Below are 21957 nucleotides of genomic sequence, written 5' to 3' on the forward strand. Positions count from 1 at the left end.
TGTTGTTGTACAGCTTTAATTAATGTTAAGAACTACATTATGCAATACGCAGCTGTAACGGTATATTTTATTGGAGACAATGATGGTCGTATCCTAGGTCTAAATCGATTATCTCTAATAAGGTATACCATTACAGCTGTGTATTGCATAATCCAGTTTTAACATATAATGAAAGTCTTATTCAGACCATGCACATTTCAGTTTATTTGAAATCATCTTCAGTGGTCAGATATTTTTGTTCCTACTTAATTCCTAACGTTATTATACATTGTGGTGTTCGATTGTAGTAAAAAGAAAAAATAATATCTGGCCACTGAAGATTCTTTAAAATACTCGTAAAGTGAACCACGTGTCTTCCACATAAGACTTTCTTTACAGTCGCAAAAGACGACACATAACTGTTGTTACTTACGTAACTTCTACTGCGAAAACGAGGCCTTAAAACAAACAAAAAAAGAAAAAGAAAAAAATGTGTCTAGGGAACTAGGAAAGTGTAGCTCATGTTCAAAGAAGACCGCGCACAAATCATTTGTGCGACCCATTGCTGAATACGGGTCCAGTGTTTGGGACCTCACGAGGTAGGATTAGAGAAAGGCATCGCTAGGGCAGTTCAGAGGCGTGTTACTAGATTTTTTACCTGTGGATTTGATCAAGACGCGTATTACGGAAATGCCCCATTAACTCCATTTGCAAGTGAAACACAGCCGGCCGGGGTGGCCGAGCGGTTCTAGGCTCTACAGTATGGAACCGCGGGACCGCTACGGTCGCAGGATCGAATCCTGCTTCGGGCATGGATGTGTGTGATGTCCTTAGGTTAGTTAGGTTTAAGTAGTTCTAAGTTCTAGGGGACTGATGACCCCAGAAGTTAAGTCCCATAGAGCTCAGAGCCATTTTTTTGCAAGTGGAACAGGAAAGGGAACGAGTAGCAGTTGTATAACGTACTCACTGCCATGCACCACATGTTAGCTTGCGAAGTATGTATGTCGATGTACGAGGGCGTGCTGAAAGAGAATTCTTTCTTAAAACTTTTTAAATAAAATACACGTTATTAATGCAATATTATACATTTTTATTCTGTAAATCTACAGATTTATTTGTCAGCATACTCACCCTACCAACGAAGACATTTTTCCCAACGAGAGACCTGTTCGTTGATACCGTCAGTGTAGAATGTTTGACGTTGTTGACGGAGGCACCTCAGCTCTTCTTGCACCGCTTCATCATTGTCAAAATGAATTTTTCGAAAGTGTTAGGGCCAAGTCGCCGTTTCTCACGCACCGACATACACTCAGGTGACAAAAAGTCACGTGATACCTCCTAATATTGTCTACCACCTCGTTTCGCTCAGCGTAATGCAGCAGATAGACGTGCATGGATTCAACAAGTCGTTGGAAGTCCCTTGTACAGATATTGAACCATGCTGCCTTTATAGCCGTCCGGAATTGCGAAAGTGTGTCGGTGCTGGATTTTGTGCACGAATTGACCTCTACGTCCCATAAATGTTCGATGAGATTCATGTCGGGCAACCTGGGTGACCAAATCATTCGTTCGAACTGTCCAGAATATTCTTGAAACAAATCGCGAACAGCTGTGGCCCGGTGCCAAGAATGGCGGCAAATGTCTCCAAGTAGCCGAGCGTATCCATTTCCGACCAATGATTGGTCCAATTAGACCAGAGGACCCAGTCCGTTCCATGTAATTACCGCCCACACTATTGTGAAGCCACCACCAGCTTGCACAGTGCCTTGGTGACGACTTGGGTCCATGGCTCCGTGGGCTTTGCGCCACACTCGAACTGGACCATCGGCTCTTACCAACTGAAATCAGGAGTCATCTGACTAGGTCACTGTGTTCCAGTCGTCTATGGTCCAACCGCTATGGTCACGAGCCCAGGAAAGGCGCTGCAGGCGATGTCTTGCTGTTCGCAGAGATATTCGTGTCGGTCTTGTGCTACCCTAGTCCATTAACGCCAAATTTCGCCACAGTGTTCAAACGGATACGTTCGTCGCACGTCCCACATTGATTTCTGCGGTTATTTCACGCAGTGTTGCTTGTACCAGGTGATCAAAAAGTCAGTTGTTGTTCAATTCACTAATTCCTACTATACCTAACTTTAAACTATCCATTTCCCTTTTTAAATTTTCTAACCTACCTGCCCGATTAAGTGATCTGACATTCCACGCTCCGATCCGTAGAACGCCAGTTTTCTTTCTCCTGATAACGACATCCTCTTGAGTAGTCCCCGCCCGGAGATCCGAATTGGGGACTATTTTACCTCCGGAATATTTTACGCAAGAGGACGACATCATCATTTAATCATACAGTAAAGCTGCATGCCCTCGGGAAAAATTACGGCTTAGTTTCCTCTTGCTTTCAGCCGTTCGCAGTACCAGCATAGCAAGGCCGTTTTGGTTATTGTTACAAGGCCAGATCAGTCAATCGTCCAGACTGTTGTCCCTGCAACTACTGAAAATCTGCTGCCCGTCTTCAGGAACCACACGTTTGTCTGGCCTCTCAACAGATACCCCTCCATTGTGGTTGCACCTACGGTACAGCTATCTGTATCGCTGAGGCACACAAGCCTCCCCACCAACGGCGAGGTCCATGGTTCATGGGAGGAGGATAATGTAGATAGAGAGGTACAAATTGACACGCATGCTTGGAATGACATGGGGTTTTATTAGAACCAAAAAAATACAAAAGTTCAAAAAATGTCCGTGCAATAATTAGCATAACAAAGTAAGACAAAGCAAATATGATGTTCTTCACAAGAAATGCTCAATATATCCACCACCATTCCTGAACAATAGCTGTAGTCGAGGAATAATGTTGTGAACAGCACTGTAAACAATGTCCGGAGTTATGGTGAGGCACTGGCGTCGGATGTTGTCTTTCAGCACCCCTAGAGATGTCGGTCGATCACGATACACTTGCGACTTCAGGTAACCCCAAAGCCAATATTCGCACGGACAGTCTGAGTACCTGGGAGGCCAAGCATGACGAAAGTGGCGGCTGAGCACACGATCATCACCAAACGACGCGCGCAAGAGATCTTTCACGCGTCTAGCAATATGGGGTGGCGCGCCATCCTGCATAAACATCGTACGTTCCAGCAGGTGTTTATCAGCCAGGCTGGGGATGATGCGATTCTGTAACATATCAGCGAGCGTACCTCTCACCCGTCACGGTAGCTGTTACAAAACCAGAATTACGCATTTCCTCGAAGAAAAAAGGCCCGATAACGGTAGATGTGGTAACTCCAACCCATACCGCGACTTTCTCGTCGTGCAATGGAGTTTCCACGACAGTTGTAGGATTCTGGGTAGCCCAAATTCTGCAGTTGTGGGCGTTGACAGACCCTCGGAGCGTGAAATGAACTTCGTCAGTCCACGACACGTTACTCAACCAATCGTCATCTTCCGCCATCTCTTGAAACGCCCAACCGCAAATGGCCTCCGCGTCACTAAATTGCCAGGTAACAGTTCATGATGCCGATGGATTTTGTACGGATAGCATCGGAGGGTACGCCTCAGTGCCAACCAAACAGTAGTGTATGGAATGCCGGTGCGACGTGTGACTGCACGAGCGCTGACTTCCCCGTGCACAAACGAACCCGCTACAGTCTCCATTTCTTCCTGAACTGTCTCAGCAGCATTACACCTTGTGCTCGGTCGGCCACTACGGGGTCTATCGTCTAAACAACCCGTGGCTTCGAACTACGAAATCATTCTCGCCACAGCTGCATTTGTCAACGGATCTTTACCCGTTCGAATCCTCTTCCTATGGCGAAAGGATCGTAACTCTGAACTAGCACATTCCCCATTCTGGTAATACAGCTTCACTAAAAGCGCCTTTTCAGGTAACTTCAACATGCTGCCACTGCTGGCGCATCTGATTCTCTCTCTTTTTTTTTGTTACTTTATTGTTATTTTAACACCTGAACAATCAGGTAGGCTGGCAGCGGCATGCGACGCCGCTCTTCAGCCATAGAGTTGACAATCACAGTACAAGAATGGAGAATGAAAATGAACATAGTGACGGGCAAAAAATAGTGGTCACAGTCACACAAAAAACACGGAGCCGTTCACACTCGACGAGAAAGACACTGAAAACACGTTGACACGGCGCACATAACACTGATGAATCCGATGGCACAAGTGAACGGAGAAGCGTGACGGCGGACATGAAAAACACTAAACGATGTCACACACACGAGACACAGATGGCGATGATCTCCGGCGCGCGAAAGTCCACGTAGCGTGTGCGAGTCCGGGGACCTGCCAAGAGGGGAAGAAGGGGGAGGGCGGGTGGAGAGGGTGGAGAGGAGAGAACAGAGATGCCAATGGCTGAGGAGAGGGGAGGAGGAGTAGAAGGACAGGGGAGGGGAGGCCCGGGGGAGAAGTGGGGAGAAGGGGGGAGGGTTGGAGGGTGCCCAAAGGAACAGATACAGGAAGAGGGAGGGAGGATCAAAGTTGGTAGGAGGGGTAGATGGAGGGGAGGAGGACATCATCAGGGAGGGGGAGCTGGCGGAAGCCACCTTGGGAGAGGGTAAGGAGGGTGGAGAGATGGAGACCAGATGGGACGTGGGAATACAGGCGCGGCAGCGGGCGGGGGTGGGAGAGGATCGGGGAGACGAGCGGGTGAGGAGGATCGAGTTTGCGGGAGGTGTACAGGATCCGTATCCTTTCAAGGAAAAGGAGGAGGTGGGGGAAGGGGATTAGATCGTACAGGATCTGCGTGGGGGAGGGGAGACGGATGTGATAGGCGAGGCGGAGGGAATGACGTTCAAGGATTTGGAGGGATGTATAAAAGGTAGGTGGGGCGGAGATCCAAGCCGGATGGGCATAACAAAGGATAGGGCGGATGAGGGACTTATAGGTGTGGAGGATGGTGGAGGGGTCCAGACCCCACGTACGGCCAGAGAGGAGCTTGAGGAGACTGAGTCGGGAGTGTGCCTTGGCTTGGATTGTCCGGAGGTGGGGAGTCCAGGAGAGATGACGGTCGAGGGAGACGCCAAGGTACTTAAGGGTGGGAGTGAGGGTGATAGGACGGCCATAGATGGTGAGATAGAAATCAAGGAGGCGGAAGGAAGGGGTGGTTTTGCCCACAATGATCGCCTGGGTTTTGGAGGGATTGACCTTGAGCAACCACTGGTTGCACCAAGCGGTGAACCGGTCAAGATGGGATTGGAGAAGGTGTTGTGAGCGCTGTAGGGTGGGAGCAAGGGCAAGGAAGGCGGTGTCATCGGCAAACTGGAGAAGGTGGACGGGGCTGACGGCGGCGGCATGTCCGCCGTGTGCAAAAGGTACAGAAGGGGGAGGGGACGGAGCCTTGGGGCACACCGGCAGAGGGGAAAAAGGTGTAGGAATCTGTGTTATGGATGGTGACATAGGAAGGACGGCGGGAGAGAAAGGAGCCGATCAGACGGACGTAGTTAATGAAAAGGGCGAAGGTTTGGAGCTTGAAGAGGAGACCGGAATGCCATACGCGGTCATAGGCACGTTCGAGGTCCAGGGAGAGGAAGATTGCGGAGCGACGGGAATTAAGCTGTTCGGAAAGGAGATGAGTGAGGTGAAGGAGAAGGTCGTCGGAAGAGAAGGACGGCCGAAAGCCACACTGGGTAACGGGAAGGAGGCGGTGCTGGCAGAGATGCTGGTGGATGCGTCGGGTGAGGATAGATTCCAGGACCTTGCTGAAGACCGAGGTAAGGCTGATGGGTCGGTAGGAGGAGACGGCGGACGGCAGTTTGCCAGGTTTAAGGAACATGAGGATACGGGAGGATTTCCACAGGTCGGGGTAGTAACCGGTGGACAGGTCTACATTGTAGAGCCTGGCCAGGGTGGAGAGAAAAGAGACAGGAGCTTCACGAAGGTGACGGTAGGTGACACGATCGTGACCAGGAGCGGTGTTGCGTTTTGTGGGGAGTGTAGCAATGAGATCCTGTGTAGTGATAGGGGTATTGAGTTCCGTGTGTGCAATGTGGTCCAAGTACTGGAAACCAGGAGCGAGGGGAGGGACAGAGGTGTCAGTTCGATTGTGGATATCCGGGAAGAGGGAGTTATCAAACTGGGGATCATCGGGGATGGAAAACGCATCGGACAGGTAGGAGGCAAAGTGATTGGCCTTACTAAGGGCGTCAGGGAAGGGATGATCAACATGGAGAAGAGGATAATAGGGGGAGGGCTTAGTTCCGGTAAGGCGATGGAAGGCTGACCAGAACTTGGACGAGTTGATAGGTAGAGTAGTATTTAAACGGGTGCATGTCTGTCGCCAGTCCTGGCGTTTCTTAGCCGCGAGCAAATTACGAATGTGTCGCTGGAGTTGCCGGTGGCGTCGTAGTGTGTCCGGGTCACGTGTGTGGAGGAAGGCACGGTAGAGACGGCGGGATTCACGGAGGAGGAGGACGGCCTGTGGGGGTAAGGTAGGACGGTGGGGGTGGATGGCGACAGTAGGGACGTGGGCCTCCACGGCCTCAGACAAGGTCTGCTGGAGAAAGGAGGCAGCATGGGTGATATCATCGGGGTAGTGGTAGGTGAAAGGGTGGCTATCAACCTGGGCAGAGAGGGTATCCCGGTAGGCATTCCAGTCGGCACGGGAATAGTCATGGACGTACTTAAGGGGAGGGTCATTACGAGGGTCGGGTCGGGGGCGACGTCCGTCTGAAACGGTGAGGAGGACAGGGAGATGGTCACTACCAATAGGCTCCAGGACATCCACCGTTATGCGACCAAGGAGGTTGGGGGAGGAGAGAATAACATCGGGAGTGGAGTTGGATTCGGGACGGGTGTGCTGGGGGATGGGGATGAGGTCGCCGTGAAGGGTGGAGGGGAACCGATGCCACCGCCATAACTGGGCAGCGGAACAACTATGGATGTTGAGGTCGGCGGCGATCATGTAGGAGGAGAAAGTACGGTCGACGTGGGAGAGGAAGTCGAAGGGAATAGGAGCATTGGGGCGGACATAGATGGTGGCGCAGGTAACGGTAAGGCCGGGGAAGAAGAGACTAAGGAGCAGGTGTTCAGTGGGGTCGGGAAGGAGAGGCTGGAGCCGAACAGGGATCTGGCGGTGGTGACCAATGGCAACTCCGCCACGCGCAATTGGGAGAGGATTATCGGAGCGGTGGAGGAGGTAGGGTGAAGTGTGGACAGTGTGGTGGGGTTGGAGGAAGGTTTCATTAAGGAGGAAGGCATCCACGCGGTCGGTGGCAAGGGTGTGCAGGAAGAGGTTCTTGTTGGCGAGTAGGGAGCGGATGTTGTTGAAAAGGATACGTTGCTGTCGCGCCATGACAGGGATTTAGACGAGGGTGTCAAGGCGGGAGAAGGTGAAATGGGCCTGGTTGTTGGAGTAGGTGGCATACATTTTGAGATGGAAAATGGAACGGGCGGCGAAGGATACCTGTTGGAGGGTGTGGGGGCGCTGAAAGGGATGGACATTCTGGAGGACGATGGTGAGGAACCGGATGATGTCCTCAGCGGTAGGGGGGATGAACGGAATTTCCAGGAGGGGTGGGGGCGTCCAGAGGACGGACAGGGACGGTGAGTTCAGGAGTGGTCGGAGGGGGTCGGGCTTTACACTTTTGGGAGTAAGTGGGATGGGGAAGATTGCAGGTATTACAGGAAGGAGGGGATTGGAGGTTAGGGCACTGCCTGAGGAAGTGCGCTTGCCTACAATGCGGGCAGGTGGGGGCCTCGCGGCACTGAGCTGTGGGGTGCGCGTTATAGCGCAGACACCTCTGGCAGCGCAGGGATTGAGGAGGGGAACAGGAGGGGTCGACCCTGTAATGCTGGTTGAAGAGGAGGTCACCCTCCTTCAGAAGACGGTCAATGGAGGGGGGCGTCCTCGGAGAAAACCCGCATAAGGCGGGTGGGGCCGGCCGAGTTGAAAATGCGGCAGACTGCCCGCACCTCCAGCATGGGATGCGCCTTGATCTCCGCCAACACCTCCTCCTCCGTGATCGACGGACTGAGCCGAGTGATCACGGCGGTGAGGGTCGGTGGGCGACGCGGGGGTTGGGGTTGGCGGGTAGGAGATGGGGAAGGAGCAGGGGTGAGGGAGGCGTTGGGGCCAAAACGGGTGATGGGGAGGCGAGAGAGGATGTCAGTATGGAGGGTGAGGCTGGGGGAGGAGATGAGAACGGAATCCCGTCTGGGAGTGAGGAGAGAGATGGGTGCACCAGGGAAGTGTTGGCAGAGGAGGAGGGAGAGATTCCGGGCCTCAAGAAGGGAAGGATCGGGACGGGAGAGGAGGTATTTGTAGAAAGAGGGGGGGGAGGAGGAGGAGGAGGAGGAAGAAGAGGCAGAGGGAGCAGGTCCAGGTGGGGAGACATCCATGACACCCTGGGGGGGGGGGAAGGAGGACGGGGCGGGGCCTTTTTGGGGGCGGAGGAGGTGGTGGTGCGGGGCCGGGGCGGCGGCTGCCGCTGCTGCTGCTGCTGGCTGGACCGCTGCTGCTGGCTGGACCGCTGCTGCTGCCGCAGGAGGACTGGCGGGCTGCTGCCGGCTGGACCGCTGCTGCAGACCGGGACCGGGACCGGGACCGGGACCGCTGCTGCTGCTGCTGGACTGCTGGCTGGCTGGACTGCTGGCTGGCACCTGCAATACCTAACGCTTCGATTAAACCGAATGGTCAATCGAAGGGCGGTATCCTACCGGATTACCGCCGAAGATGCTGATTCTCTCTCTCATTACAGCTCCTTTTATACACGATTGTCATGCGCAGTCACTGACGTTTTGCTGTCCAGCGCCATCTGTCGGACATTTTGTGAACATTGCTTTTTTTTTAGTTCTAATAAAACCCCATGTCATCCCAAGCATGTGTGTCAATTTTTACCCCTCTATCTACATTATTCCGTGGTTTATTAAGTTTTCAAATTTATACTGACTTTTTGATCACCCGGTATATTAGCACTGATAATTCTAAGCCAACGTCATTAAGTGAAGGCCGTCGGCCACCGCGTTGTCCGTGGTGAGAATTAATGCCTGAAATTTGGTATTCTCGGCACACTCTTGACACTGGGAATACTGATTTCCCTAAAGATTTCCGAAATGGGATGTCCCATGTGTGTACCTCCGTACCATTCCGCGTTCAAAGTCTTTTAATTCCCTTTGTGCGACCATAATCAAGTCGGAAACCCTTTCACATAAATCACTTGAGTGCAAATGATAGCTTCCGCCAGTTCACTGCCCTTTTATACCCTGTGTACTCGGTACTACCGTCATCTGTATATGTGCATATCGCTACCCCATTACTTCTGTCTGCGCAGTGTAGTTACGTTACACACTGCTGTGTTACACGCTACATTTCGCAGCCCTCTAGCGACAGAGGGCTGCAAATACGTAGACATAAAGAGTAGAAATGTAGAATGTTAATAACGTTTGTATTACTTAAAAAGCTTTTACGTAAAAAATTTGGGAACATTACTTTTCAGCACGCCGTAGTAGATGTACCTGAGAGCAGAAGTGCATAGGCATATCTACATCTACATTAATACGAATATGAGATGCTGTTAGGTTAACTGAATTACGGGCTCAGGTTGGTCAATGCGATACTGGCAAATGGCAGGCTGTCTACAAAAGAGGTTGGGTGCAATGTACTTGTGGGGCCCATGGTGGAGTACTGCTCCGGTGTGTGACAGGATAGAGGAGTATGTTCTGTCAGGCTTCCTCGATGTCATTGATTTCACTATGCAGAAAATTTAAACAGCGACTCGAATAAACACCGAGAAGCTCACTGTTGAGAGAATATCGGTTTGTGCCCATACGAATGAGTGGCCCAACAATTCTGACAAGCTCGCGGGAGAGTGTAACGTAAATGCTGGAAAAGTTTAATTGGCGAACACTAGAAAAGAAGACGGTGTCGCGTGATTTGCAAAGTTCAGGCGTTGATCCCAGTCCACGGTATGTCCAGTTACAGGCGGTTAAAACTTACTGTAGTTAGGAAGAAAGTTTTAATCCGCCACTAACTTTCGAAATAAGGTAAACTCTACTGCAGAATGAAGTATCCGTTCCGAAAACAGCGTGTAGTCTGCGGCCGAGACACTTCCCCGCGGCCGCCTCTGCCTCTAGCAGTGCTGGTCCAGTAAGTTTGGCCCATCACTTCGCTGTCAGCCTTCAGACTAGGACTGATGATATTTTTAAAAATAACGGGAATCCTGTATATCGATATTTAAATATATATCGTTAGCCTTAGGTACATCGACAAAATGTATCGATATATCGACGGAAAAATATCGACATACCGACCTATAAAAATATTGGTTGCACATCGTAAATATACTGCCGGTTTTAAAGCTGTATATTTAAGTATTGATTTAGTAATAGATATTCTGTACATAAACTACCTAGCAGCCTGCTTATCCCACTCAGAGCAAGAATTGAAAGAAAAATGATACACGTTCACGCTTTGCGATAACCACTTCGCTAACAGTGGTAACTGCAGGTAAGTGGCACAATAAAAAGTGTCCTACGCCGGTCCGTCGTTCGCTTTCGTCACATATCGGATTTGTCTGCAACACTTATTGTCGACTTCCCTGTCTTTTTTTTTTTTTTTCCACTTCTGCCAATGTCAGCGACCTAGCAGTTGTAGTGTCAAAACTGCGTGGTGAAATTAAACGTTGCAGTTGCTGTTGATACTCCCGAGTGCGAGTGCCAGTTACGTCAGTATTTCCCCTCACACGTCTGCGGCCACGGCAAAGACGAATCTTGTCATTTACATTAGTATTCATCAGTTTAAACAACTATTTTTGAAGAATGCCGATGTGAGGAAATAGCATACTAGTTGCGTTAATTTTTTTTTTTTTTTTTTTTTTTTTTTTTTTTTTTTTTTTTGCAACTGGTTTGTTATTTCTTCACCATCGGAAATCTTGTTATTCCATTCACACAGCCCACCCTAGTGCAATTCGAACTACTTCTTTGTGCCATCTGTACTTGCTTCACACAGTCAAAGAGAAAGGCTGGACGTGATGGGAGCTCAAAAAGTAGTAAGACTCCTTCACACATGGAAAGTAAAATAATGTTATACTAAAATTTTAAAAGAACAGTTTCGAATATTTATCGAAAATTGCTGGAAAAAATATTATATAAAATATTTGCGTATCGGTGATGATGACATGACGATGGAAGGCAGCAGGGCACGGAATCCTCGACCGCAGAAAATCTCCGACCTCGCCGGGAACCACATCCGGACCCGCTACAAGGCAGTCGGCCACACTAACCTCCCAGCTCAGGTGGCGGGCAGCGTGCCTGCTGGAATGCACCGATAACTTTGATAGGACGCCGCCCTTCGCCGTCACAGCTGTGTGACAAAACAGAATTCGTTGTCGACGAGTGTTGCGAGCACAGCGGGGACCCGCATGCCCGCCCACTGCACCACACGTGTAAACGCAGGCGGCGAGCATGCTCCACTGCGGCAACCAGGTCTGCAGTAGTTTTGTCGGTAAAATATAGATATATCGATATATTCGCAGGGCATGTCGATACATATGCTGTAGTCACTACTACATGCGATATATCGATACCGGTATGGCAATATGGTGTCCCGACCTTTTTATTTTATATAATATTTTTTCCAGCAATTTTCGATAAATATAACTGAAAAGACCTGCAACTCGGCCGCCAAAATTGCCCAAGTGGGACTCCCCGCTGTCAGTCCCATACGATAATTTTATTTCATTTCTAGTGGACACACACGGGGAATAAGTCGGAGTAGTTCCAACTGGGATTATTTGAAACTACGAATTGTCGAATTTTATTTGGAATTTGCTTCATGTGAACGACGTACCCCAGCCAGTGCTATCGGATTTTCATAAAAATATTCCTTGATTATACTTACAACCATTTGCAGTGAGATTTCCGAAGTGTATTTTTACACCTCTAATAGTTTCTGCACAGTGGAGTACAACAGTTATAAAAAGTGACTATATCTTTCGCTCGTCGCCGTGTTTGTCTTATCTCGATGCCACGTAAACTAAAATGTTCAATTACGAACAAAGTGCATGGGGGCTTAATTAAATATGATGAAAATACTTTTTAAATTTTTAGTAGCTGTATGTCCGATTACGCTGTTTCGTAAACGGTTGGCCCTGACTAGTATTATTACGCTATCTGACTGCAAAGAACAACAACAAGAATGAAATGAAATTTTTCGTTAACACAATTAATTAATTAAGTCCCCAGCAACTATAAAACCTACTAAACCAAGGCATAAGTATAACTGTTCTGTATGTGGAAGTATGACTCAACGGACATCTGGCACGGTTCTTCTTCAACAAGACAAGAATTTTTTTTATACCAACTTTACTGACGTGATAAAAGAAAATTACAAATACTATAATTGCTCAAGGAAAGTAGAATTACACTCTAATACAAGAACACACGCCAGATGCTTTGTTGACTGAACCTGTAATGACGCATTATTTAGGACACTAAAATAAAAACAAACTGAGTTAATTACCTCATTTATATTGATGAAAATCATTCTAATCCTTACATTATATCTCAACCAGAACTCTCCAATATCACATCTCAGCAAGCACTGCCTAATAGCACATCTCAACAAACACTCTCTGCTACAACATCTCAGCACAGACTATCACGAGACCTCGACAGGCACTGACTTCTACGAGTTCTCTCCTAGCACTGACTTTTACGAGTTCTTAACAGGCACTGACTTCTACGAGTTCTCTCCTAACACTGACTACTACGAGCTCTCTACAAGCACTGACTTCTACGAGTTCTTAACAGGCACTGTCTTCTACGAGTTCTCTCCTAGCACTGACTACTACGAGCTCTCTACAAGCACTGACTTCTACGAGTTCTCTCCTAGCACTGTGGAGGCGGCTTAATAATACTCTTTGGCGCAATCTCTGGCGCAGTGGCTCAGTGTAGCCACCTTTCAAAAGGTTTGGGAATATCGCGAGGTGTCGCTTTGAAACGAAAAGCAAAATGTAAAATAAATTGTAGTAATAGATTTAGAAAACCTTTACTTTGATTTCGTCGAAAAATTTTAATATTATTTCTTATTTACCATAGTATCTATCCACCAACTTTCACCTTCGTACCATTATGGGAATAACCAATATAATATTGTTGCCCTTGCGCTTTTCTTACCGTATAGCTTCAAAAACAGAACGAGCGAACGGCCTTGCCGCAGTGGTAACACCTGTTCCCGTGAAATCACCGAAGTTAAGCACTGCCTGGTTGAGCTAGCACGTGGATGCGTGACCATCCGGTCTGCCGAGCGCTGTTGGCAAGCGGCATGTCTCAGCCCTTGTGAGGCAAACTGAGGAGCTACTTGAATCAGGAATAGCGACTTTATTCTCGTAAACTGGCATACGGCCGGGAGAGCGGTGTGCTGACCACGTGCGCCTCCATATCCGCATCCAGTGACTGCTGTGGGCAGAGGACGACGCGGCGGCCGGTCAGTACCGTTGGGCCTCCATGGCCTGTTCGGGTGGAGTTTGTTTTTTAGGTAACAGGACTAGACGTGGAGCTGTATTGTAAGAACACATGTTTATTAGTACCGTTTTGAATTTCAGACACTAGCTGCACCAATACTACTAATCATAAGGGATTAAAAATGTCACATTTTAGAGAATATTATTTCTTACACTGAACAGTCACTAAATACAGTCATAAATTATACCTGACAAGAATTTTGTGTATAGACACATGCTCAACGAACGTGCTAGATGTTTGTAAGCAAAAGGGGGAGAAAATGCAAAGATGAAAATGTTACGATCATGAATTAATGTATTCAGCAGACATGCGTGCACTGCAGATCATTGAGTGGCCTATTTCCCTTCCACCACGAGTGCGCTCGATTCGCGTCTCTCGTACACTCTTGTTCTAGAACCACGAGTTTCTCGCTAACCCCACTACCGAGCAACAGCCGAGCGAAATCGACGCGACCTTCGCTACTGACCTGCGCCCACCTTGGTGACGTCAAGCACTGGTGACCGAATACGTATGTATCTGAACTGAGCTCTGGCGCACCCAGCAGCTGCGTAACTTTCATTTAAGAATTCAGAGTTTAAAAAAGCCGCGGTTTTTGCGGGCTTTCTTCTCCTACATAGTCTTGTAAATAAAAAAAATTATACCACGAGCGGCGCTCAATAAGTAAAGCAACGCATTTTTTTTCCTCGGCCAGTTTCGGTTCCAAATTTGCGGAATTTGTTGTGGGGCGTCGTCGAATATTCCCTCTGCAGCCATTTTAGTTTCTTGGAGTTCCGATAGCTGGCGGTGATATACGTAGCTTTCGAAATATCTGTAACGGAGCTGCGTTCCAAGCAGAGAGCTGTCTTTCTTTTTTAACGTGAGCATCGCAGATATTCATAGGCATTTCCAGAACGTCTATGGAGACCTGGCAGTGAACAAAATCTGGGTGAGTCGTTGGGCGAGGCGTCTGTCATCACCGCAACGAAGTCGCGCAGACCTGTCCGATCTTCTGCGTGCCGGCCGGCAGTGTTGGAACGTGCGGACATTCTCATTCGAGATTATCGATGGATCGCTGTCAAACACGTCACTGCACAACTGGACGTGTCTGTTGTTAGTGCTGTCACGCCGCTCTGGTCCTCACCGCCTAACACGAGACCAGAAAGAGCAACGCAGGACTTTCTGTTTAGAATTTCTTGAGCGTTACGAGACCGTTATAATTTTTTATCGAATATTATCACAGGAGAGGACATCTGAAGAAAAAGTTCAAAGTCGCACCCTCAGCCTGTAATGTCGTGGCGACAGTCTTCTGAAGGTGTTACTCTGCTTAATGCCCCCCCCCCCCCCTCTTATGGTGCAACGATCAACTCCGAAGTGTACCGTGCTATCCTCAGGAAAATGAAGAAACGACTTCAGCGTGGTCGTCTCCTTCTCTATAACAAAGCAAGGCTTCAGAGAAGTCTGCGCACCCGAGAGGAACTCACAGAACATCACTGGACTGTTCTTGCTCCTCGCACCTTCCAACTTCCATCTGTTTGCCCCAGTTCAAATGGCTCTGAGCACTGTGGGACTTAACATCTACGGTCATCAGTCCCCTATAACTTAGAACTACTTAAACCTAACTAACCTAAGGACATCACACAACACCCAGTCATCACGAGACAGAGAAAAGTTTGCCCCAGTAAAGGATGTAGTCGGCAGCAAGCAGTATGCGGATGACGGCCCTCCCAGTAAGGTGGCGTAAGGCCGTCGCATTGAACGGAGATTATGTTGAAAAATAGGGCCGGCCGGGGTGGCCGAGAGGTTGTAGGCGCTACAGTCTGGAACCGCGCGACCGCTACGGTCGCAGGTTCGAATCCTGCCTCGGGCATGGATGTGTGTGTGTCCTTAGGTTAGTTAGGTTTCAGTAGTTCTAAGTTCTAGGGGACTGATGACCTCTGAAGTTAAGTCCCATAGTGCTGAGAGCCATTTGAAAATAGGGTTTTGCAGCCAAAAGAGTGGGCAATAATGTACTGGAATCCTGAATGAAACTAACCTGCTTTCAGGGAAAAAAATGTGTTGCATTACGTATTGAACGCCGTTTGTATTACGTAAAATAACTGAGATCGGCGTTTTCTGAGCATGTGCGAGTAAAATGGTTTTGACGAGCCACTGTAAATGCACATCTGTAGACATCAAGACAAACACAAATTTTAAATTCGTTCTTTCTCTCTCCGCTCGGAGATTTATCAGTAAAAAATCAAAGGAACTAGGAATTTATTTTCATGGTTATTTTAGAAAATTTTCCTCTCCACGTACCATTCAAAATGTGCTGAATGCTGACGGAACTCAATATACTCGCGTAGCCCATATTACTGGACGTAATGGAGCACTTCTCGAGATAATGTTCATTAAATCAAAGAACAGGACAAAGATATTTCGTTTATATGATGTTCGAGGCCAGTAGGAAAATTAAAAGCGGCAGATTTTGGTATCTTTTACATTCTTGACTGAAAATACTGTCAGAGCATGGTGTTGATTTCACGATTAGGCACTTAACTTTGAAGTCATTCTGCTTTGTATATTGCGTAATCTATAAAACACTGAATTCATTAAAACGGGTTTCGATTAAAATATCGAATAGGGAACACTTCCTAATGTTGTGCAAAATTATATTTATTTCCCCCTGAACCAGCTTTCGGTTTCCTGGGCCTTCTACAGGTGTTGCAAACACTCATAAATTTTCTGAATTAATTCATTCGAGTTCAAGATTATTTCGTAAGTAGCTTTCAGCATTACTAAAAGGCATACCCAGTTGCAGGTTGCATGCAGAACAGCTTACAGAGGCAACAAAAATTTTATCTTCAGTATTTCATTCACTTATTGCCCGAATTTGAAATATTAAAATGCGGTAATAATCTACTCATTAAAAGCTGTAATCTGATGGAGTAAGTCAAGTATTACAGTCAGAAAGTGTGTGTGTCTTGAAGCAGCAGAGCGCAAATTATGTGGACTATGTTCATCCAGTATTTGAGAATGAAAGCACTTAGAATTTCAAACATATTCGAAACACGCTGGCACCACCTCCGGAATGATGAAAGAAAAAAAATGTACCACTTACTACATTTTTGCTGTTCATACAGTGAAACTGCAGTTCCTGGCACGACGTTTTAATTTATTATTTCTTTGCTGCTAATTCTTCACCAACAGATTTCTGAGACCGTATCCACATATACCACTGAATGTACCTGCAAAATTAAATCATTGTACGACAGGTAGGTAGGGAGATATGACGTTTCATACATGAGAATTCGGTTCCTTAAATAATCGTGGTGTTTACTTGTATTTGTATCATTCACCAAAATGGTACTGTACCTGTCTGAAGTAAAAATTCAAAAATCTGGTAGAAATTATGAGGAGTACTAAAGTTTCGAGCCACACAGTGAGTGAATGTATCGATAATGCCCTGACCTGGTAAGGGTGCTGAACATGGCGTGGGCCACATGCTCAAGGATACTTCAACTCAATAAAGGCAAGGCAATAACTAACAATCAAACGCAAACTGTGGCTTGCAATTTCCAACATACTTTATTTAGCAATTGCATGACAACAGCAAGCTGCTGTTACCCCCGAGTAATATACAAACTTGCCCTAGAATTTGAAACATTACTAAACAGACAAAATGTCTACGGGCGTCAAAGCTCACCCCAAACAACAAATAATTTTAAACCCTCTTTACATAAATCTTAAGAGGCATACAAACAATAAATGGTTTACTGAGAAAATCTCCCACAGAAGCAGGACACCTTTTAAGATATAAAAGCATAAACAACTCACAAAATTTCTTGCTGAATAAGATATTAAAAACCCAGTACTGTGGAAGGCGTCTCTCAGGTACTACAAAATTTCAGTGACAAGTAATGGCATATGAGAGGTGCACGGAAACTACAACTCAGATCGAGCCTGAATGGAAGCTGAAAGGAACGGTGGAGAAGGAAAGACGGACGTCTCAGGAACAAATAATAAAATATTCAAATTCGGCGAAGAACTGGAGTCTACTGATAAACACAGCCACCGCGCTATCGGTTACACTCCAATCTGGCCGCCGCCAAGGCGTCGTCTCCCAGCTACAACGGACGACGCGCACCGCTGGTTATACCACTGAAACAACAACAGGGAACCACATAGCAACTGGGCATTATGCAGAGTAACATAATCCTTAAAGCATTAGAAAAATTTCAAAACAGGAATAGACTTACTCTTTGCAGCCACATTAAATCTCTTGCAATCACTGTCTACAACAACAGTTCACACTCCCTTTGCACAGGAACCACGATACATAAAAATTCACCATGAGAACACTGCTGAATGTGTAGAAACCAGGACGCATACTCTGTCTTATAATCCTAAATAATAATTACATACAAGAAGAATACAAAGTCATAAATCTCTTAATTATACAAAGAATTCCACTGTAGGTGGATTACACTTAATAGCAAAAGGTAGAAAGAAGTGCCAGAAAATCGAATCTGTAGTTATTTTGAAGTGCACAGACACGCCAATATCTCAAGTGCGTCCGAAACAGGCAAACCTCATTCAAACAGGTAACCACTGTTCAATAAGTGTGCATCAGTGGCCAATACGAAACAGATAACATGGGCGTCCAAACAATGGGAGAGCTTCCAGAATGAGATTTTCACTCTGAAGCGGAGTGTGCACTGATATGAAACTTCCTGCCAGATTAAAACTGTGTGCCGGACCGAGACTCGAACTCGGGGCCTTTGCCTTTCGCGGGCAAGTGCTCTACCAAGCACTTGCCCGCGAAAGGCAAAGGTCCCGAGTTCGAGTCTGGGTCCGGCACACAGTTTTAATCTTCCAGGAAGTTTCAGTGGGAGAGCTGTTAACATCACACAGCACGAAATTAAATATACGTACATGTATACAGCAGGGCTTTAAGAACCTGAATAATGCCCACCGTTTGATTATGTAGGATATGCGATTGCAGGTTGATACATTCTAAAACCACTTTGACACGTTTAGCAGCACAGACGAGGTCATCGCCCTCTCACTAGACGCAGTACACACTCGCCGACCGGACCCATATCTCCGTCCACAGCTCCACTGCTCACGGTACAGAAAGAGGCAGAGCGCGCGCAAAGAGCGACCGCCGACGACCAGCCTGCTCACCGGATCGCCAACCAACCGACCAGAACCAGCCCTCCACCCACAGCGTCGCGCGCTTAAATAGCCGAAAAGCGACCAAAGAGGAAAACCGCGGCCGCGCGATACAGAGTCGATCGCAGAGATCGTAAATGAATACAGACAAGCGACTGGCGCCGACGCCCATATGTATCACTGACTATGTACCAGGAAGGTATGTACACTACTGGCCATTAAAATTGCTACACCACGAAGATGACGTGGTACAGACGCGAAATTTAACCGACAGGAAGAAGATGTGATAGCAAATGATTAGCTTTTCAGAGCATTCACACAAGGTTGCCGCCGGTGGCGACACCTACAACGTGCTGACATGAGGAAAGTTTCCAACCGATTTCTCATACACAAACAGCAGTTGACCGGCGTTGCCTGGTGAAACGTTGTTGTGATGCCTCGTGTAAGGAGGAGAAATGCGTACCATCACGTTTCCGACTTTGATAAACGTCGGATTGTAGCCTATCGCGATTGCGGCTTATCGTATCGCGATATTGCTGTTCGCGTCGGTCGAGATGCAATGACTGTTAGCAGAATATGGAATCGGTGGGTTCAGGAGGGTAATACGGAACGCCGTGGTGGATCCCAACGGCCTCGTATCACTAGCAGTCGAGATGACAGGCATCTTATCCGCATGGTTGTAACGGATCGTGCGGCCACGTCTCGACCCCTGAATCAGCAGATGGGGACGTTTCCAAGACAACAACCATCTGCACGAACAGTTCGACGACGTTTGCAGCAGCACGGACTATCAGCTCGGAGACCGTGGCTGCGGTTACCCTTCACGCTGTATCACAGACAGGAGCGCCTGCGATGGTGTACTCGACGACGAACCTGGGTGCACGAATGGCAAAACGTCATTTTTTCGGATGAATCCAGGTTCTGTTTACAGCATAATGATGGTCGCATCCGTGTTCGGCAACATCGCGGTGAACGCACATTGGAAGCGTGTATTCGTCATCGGCATACTGGCCTATCACCCGGCGTGATGGTATGGGGTGCCATTGGTTACACGTCTCGGTCACCTCTTGTTCGCATTGACGGCACTTTGAACAGTGGACGTTACATTTCAGATGTGTTACGACCCGTGGCTCTGCCCTTCATTCGATCCCTGCCAAACCCTACATTTCAACAGGATAATGCACGACCGCATGTTGCAGGTCCTGTACGGGCCTTTCTGGATACAGAAAATGTTGGATTGCTGCCCTGGCCAGCACATTCTCCAGCTCTCTCACCAACTGAAAACGTCTGGTCAATGGTGGCCGAACAACTGGCTCGTCACAATACGCCAGTCACTACTCTTGATGAACTGTGGTATCGTGGTGAAGCTGCATGGGCAGCTGTACCTGTACACGCCATCCAAGCTGTGTTTGACTCAATGCCCAGGCGTATCAAGGCCGTTATTACGGCCAGAGGTGGTCGTTCTGGGTACTGATTTCTCAGGATCTATGCACCCAAATTGCGTGAAAATGTAATCACATGTCAGTTCTAGTATAATATATTTGTCCAATGAATACCGTTTATCATCTGCGTTTCTTCTTGGTGTAGCAATTTTAATGGCCAGTAGTTTAGAAAAGCTGCTGCGAATTTTGGAAAGTGAGAGAGTACGTTCCTGGCAGTAGTCGCGAGAACGTCGTTAAGCGTGCCTGGGTAGCCCCTACCGGTTGGAGGGGTCAAGGGTCCGTGTTGGGGCGTCCAAGTGCGGTCGACATTTTAATCCGCCCCGCAAGTTTTAGATGGATATTGAGAGTGCGCTGCGTGGGTGTGGACGGGCGCCCTCCCTCCAGGCCGCCCCCGCACACGGCCGACGCCTCGGCGCAGGGCAGTTCGCCAGTTGCCAGTCGCCAGTAGGTAGCTGGCTCGCGGCTGGCGCTGTCGCGTCGCGGCCGCTGCGGCACCCGCTCACCATGGACCGGCGCTCCCCGTAGCCTGCCGCCGCAAGTAACGCGTGCGCCACCTGCCCCAGCGTACCCGACAGTGAGTGGTCGAAGAGAATTCCGTCTTATTGGCATGCAAGTTCATTGATGAAATGTTGTCGGGATATCGGCCGAGTGGCGTCGTCGTATTGTAGCTACGTTTCGTCGAGTTCCTTGCACGTTACCTTCAGGCAGACTGTCGCGGTCGTGTGGTGTGCAGTCTTCTGCAGCCGAGAGACGTGCTCAGGAGTTACCAGTCGGAGACATGAACGACGGCGGTCTGCGCGTCTGTAACGTTGTCAGCTGTTATCGAGAGTGTGAGGGCATTTAAACGCGCAGCTACAAAGTATTAAACTGGTGTAAGATACGATAATTACGGTAACCGAAGAAATGAATTCAAATTTGCCAGGTCCAGGACTTGAATCCGGGTGCCCTTGCTTACTAGGCAGGAAAGCTAGCCAATACACCACCACAGCACTACAAGGTGCAGGGACTACCCTAGTCTAATTCCCTCCCTAAAGCAAACTTCAATTCACATCTTCAGCTTATTTTCCCTTCGCTCAAGATGTGAACTGAAGTGGGAAGGGATATGCTCCGCCACACGCCGTAATGTGGATAGCGGAGTACATACGTAGATGTAAATGCAGATACGTATAAAACCTATTCTTGATTATCATTTCGATTTTGCTCTCGTGATATTCTACACCGCTTTTTATTATATAGAGAGAATATAAAATTTCTGCGTTTAGAGAATATAAAAAGCAACACTTACTTTACGTAACTCGCAGTTGCACCGCTTCCCCGCTAGGGGTGCAAGCGGTCGGGGGAACGTAGTGGCCGGGCCACCCCTCCCAGTCTAACAGTTGGCGAAAACATTGTGTCTTCTGTGCTAGCAGCGCGGCCACCACTTTTCCGCCACCTGAGTCTTATGGATTTATAAATTATAGAGTGCAGCAATCAGTCGTCCTGTTTGGATTTTATTATGCAAATCCAGATTTCTGCTAGTAGCCGGCCATTCTCAGTGCGCTATTTTATTTATTCTCAATGCGTGTAAGTCTCTGTTGTTCGGGCGTCAGTCACAGTTCTTTGAATACTACTGTCTACTGCACTCTATAATTTACAAGTCACACACAGTCGCTGAGTGCATTCGCTTTCCAAATGGACGGTAACCTGATCTTATGGATTTGTTTTTGTGGCAGGGGTGAAGCGTTTGGTAGACGGGATACCGGCAGACAATCCAGAAAAAGCTTTCTTCCCCTTCAGCTCAGGCTGAAACCAGTATTCGTGAAACATCTGGTTGTTTTGAGCGTGTTCGGCAGTCCCAAAGCAAGTGTGTTTTTAAACCTATCCTTACGTAAAGTAAAGGCAGGGAAGTCGTACAGATACATGAAAGGGAAAGTGATTGATGTTCAGAGAGG

The 21957-nt window shown here is 47.9% G+C and overlaps 1 protein-coding gene across 3 annotated transcripts in view; it reads left to right on the plus strand.

Moving 5' to 3' along the window:
• The window catches only part of LOC124545483 (ubiquitin carboxyl-terminal hydrolase 2-like), a 404422-nt gene that overhangs the window by 26735 nt on the left and 355730 nt on the right, over positions 1-21957 (plus strand). The window contains exon 1 of one of the 3 annotated variants that reach the window (XM_047124422.1): positions 20480-20600. The exons of the other annotated variants lie outside the window; for them this stretch is intronic. The gene's annotated coding sequence lies outside the window, so the exon portion shown is untranslated. Of the gene's footprint in view, positions 1-20479; positions 20601-21957 lie in introns of those variants that run through there. 3 annotated transcript variants of the gene reach the window in all.

The sequence above is a fragment of the Schistocerca americana genome, chromosome 8, assembly GCF_021461395.2.
Source record: "Schistocerca americana isolate TAMUIC-IGC-003095 chromosome 8, iqSchAmer2.1, whole genome shotgun sequence".
NCBI classification, from domain to species: Eukaryota; Metazoa; Arthropoda; class Insecta; order Orthoptera; family Acrididae; genus Schistocerca; species Schistocerca americana.